General features: G+C 42.0%; 1 non-coding gene across 1 annotated transcript; it reads right to left on the bottom strand.

Moving 5' to 3' along the window:
* Nucleotides 1-2,958: 2,958 nt before the first annotated feature.
* On the bottom strand, nt 2,959-3,030 carry trnad-guc (transfer RNA aspartic acid (anticodon GUC)). Its single transcript has one exon. It is a non-coding gene; the product is annotated as a tRNA-Asp (tRNA).
* Between the last annotated feature and the right edge of the window lie 326 nt (nt 3,031-3,356).

The raw sequence follows: 3,356 nt of genomic DNA, 5'->3' as shown, positions 1-3,356 counted from the left end.
CTTAAGTGAAAGTACAATTACCCAGCCAAATATATACTCAAGTAAAAGTAGATGTGCTACATCAATGATCCTACTTAACCAAAGTCGTAAGTACTTACTTTCAATTTCCAAGAGTTTAAAACAAGGCAACGGGACTCAAGGATTGTTTTTTTTAACTTGGGGATACATAAAAAATACATGAAAAATTACCTATGTACAGTAACAAAGTACAAATACTTAGTTACTTTCCACCACTGTGGACAGTCTTCAGAGAGTACATATTTCTATGATGTATTTTGATTGTTTTTTATGTTTGATTATTTGTTATGTTTCCTTAAGATAATATTTTCATATGTGTGTTCCACATTATTTAAATAAAAGGTTGCTTATATAATCATCACTGTACATGTCTTTGTGTTTGGGGCGGCATTTCTATAGAATCTAGTAGCCCGTAGGGCCCCAGTGTTACCTTCTTGCCTAGGGCCCCTATAGTGTCAAGCAACGGCTCTGTCAGCGTCCGTATGCAAATGAGTCAGCACAGCGTAACTCTCTGTCTAAAAGCTGAGATGTGAGGGTCCGAGCGTACGTCACTGCAGCTCAGAGCACAACAAGAAAAACACACAGGCGCGGCATGTGAAACAGAAAATTGTACATACACATTTCAAATTGTTATGCAGAATAACGTGTGAGTAACAAACCGCTGCATCTGTATTATGTGATTATTGCGAGCTACAGCGCTATATGCAGCGAGTAATCAAACTATATACAAAGTTGTTCCTTCACAACAATAAAGTTCAACTTAACTCACTGTTTTGCTCCTGTTACCTTTTTATTTACGTACTGGTATGTTTTAGCGTAGCATGCGCCTTATAATACGATGTGCCTTGTGTATGTGCTGAGGACAGAAATAGACCCTGTAACAGACACTGCGCCTTATAAATCTGATGGTCGCGAAAATACGGTACTCACGCTGGCTCCATCTGGTGGACCATTTGTATATTACTACAGGTTTCATAGTAGGCCCTTCTCATAGAATTAATATGTAGCTCCCTCTGGTGGACACTATATATATATATACTCACGCTGGCTCCCTCTGGTGGACCATTTGTATATTACTACAGGTTTCATAAGCTGTGTCCCAATTAAGGGACACATTTTAAGGCCACGTACGTCACAACGCTGCGCAAAGGCTGGGTCCTTCAAATGCGTCCTCCAAATGCGTCCTCCTTTTGCCTGAATTTGGAGGATCTACTTTTTGTCCAATAGTACAATGACGGACCAAGCGAGCAGCAGCGGCACCGGCACCGGCAGGAGTGCCGAATTCACATTTAAATGTAAGTAAAGGGCAGTAATTCGAGGGATTTTTAAAATGCTAGTAGTGACAGTGGCAATAAAAAAAATGAGTTTTATATTTACAAACATGATGTCCTGTTGACACGAGGCGCTGTAAACTAAACGCTTTGATTGAATGTTGTTTCTTGTTGTTTACTGTAGTATAGTATAAAGTATAGTTCACGTGAGGAGCAATATTATGGTTATTATATCAAACGGTCATTCTGCCTGTTGTCATTTTGTTGTAGGAGGAGCAGATAACGGAGGAGATGAGGCTGGAGAGGGAGGGAGAGGAGAAAGAGAGAGAGGGAGAGAGAGAGAGAGAGAGGGAGAGAGGGAGTAACTTCAACAGAGCGGCTTCCAAACAGCTTAAAATATGAAAAGCTATAAAATATGTATGTAATAGGTCAACACACACTGCTTGTAACAGGGATAATAAGTAAAGTTCTTTACAATAAATTCACATTCACATTTTATTATCACTTCACACATGGCACAGTATATATGGCAGAGAGTTAAAGGTGGAATATGTAGTCAGAGTTAATACCAAATATTGACACTAGGTGGCAGCACTTCAGCCTCCATCCACTGCTGCACTACCAGCACCACTCTCAGTGCTTTTTGTTTCCATTGACTGTACAACATGATTCAATCCATGTTATTTATATGACAAACTATGTGTAGTGTTTCTATGTGTGTAGCTGACGTGTTGCTCAGCTTCCATTGGACACATATACTAGATGGAAGCTGCAGCAGGATTGGCTGATGACTGATCACAGGTGTGAACAATCAGCCGGTGACGAGTGGAGCAGGAGCAGCTGCCCATGCTGCAGAGACACAAACAGCAGCAGCACTCTGTGACCCATGTCCACTCTGTGTGTCCTCCAGACAGTCTTAAGATTAAGATTAAGAAACCTTTATTAGTCCCACAATGGGGAAATTGCATTTTTGCAACAGCAGGTACAGACAGCAAAGGATAAGTTAAGAAAAGATATATATGATAAAATAAACTACCAATAAAATATAGAATAGAATCATCAACAGTTTACATATGAACAGTTATTGCACAGGTGAGTGGAGGGAGAAGTGGTCTGTAAGAAAACTGTACATAGTGCATCAGAAACTAAATAAATAATGTGTTGTACACTGTGGTGTGTGAATATTGCTCCTATCAGAAGTGGTTATTATACAGTCTGACAGCAGCAGAGGTTGTGTGTAATGACGCGGCTCACCAGCAGAGGGCGTGTGACGGAGCAACAAGCAGAAACTACAGAGGAGAAGAGACACAACAAAGATCAGAACAGACACACTCAGCTCTTCTCTCTGAGACCATGATGATACCGTCACATATCATCACTGCACATGTTTTTGGCTGCACGTCTGGAAATGAGAGGAGACAGAACATTATCATACATGTTGCATAAGTAAAGTCACATGACATGCACCACTGTAAATAAAGGAAACCACATATTTTTAAGACACTTAGAGCACAGAGCCCAAGAAATAATATAATCTAAAGCTCACAAGACACAAGACGAACAGAACAGAACAGAACAAATACTTTATTTATCCCAAACTGGGAAATGTTTTCTATTGCAGCAGCAATGTACAGGGTCAGTATCATCCTATCTGCTGGTAAAAGTCTTTCTCCCCGTCGGGGAATCGAACCCCGGTCTTCCGCGTGACAGGCGGAGATACTATCCACTATACTAACGAGGATCGCTGACAACCACCATCTGTCATAGCAGCAGCCACCTGGTGCGGTCATGTGTCAGCTGGGGTGTGACGGAGTGGCTACGTCAGTAACTGTGGGCAGACTGCAGGTGTGTGTGCACCCAGACACACACAGGTCCCAGCTGAGAGCAGCCGGACCTTCCTGTCCTCCTGTCCATCGCTGTCCAAGGTGAACCGACACCACCAGACCACAGGGCCATTATTTATTTAGCAGGAAAGAAGAAGATGCTCTGCAGCATTCAGGTGTGTTAACACAGTGCAGAGAGAGGAAGACATGAACAATGGTGTCAGAGCAGCAGCTGTTGCTGCAT

Source organism: Parambassis ranga, unplaced genomic scaffold, assembly GCF_900634625.1.
Source record: "Parambassis ranga unplaced genomic scaffold, fParRan2.1 scaffold_27_arrow_ctg1, whole genome shotgun sequence".
NCBI classification, from domain to species: Eukaryota; Metazoa; Chordata; class Actinopteri; family Ambassidae; genus Parambassis; species Parambassis ranga.
This window is presented reverse-complemented; position numbering and strand designations above follow the sequence as displayed.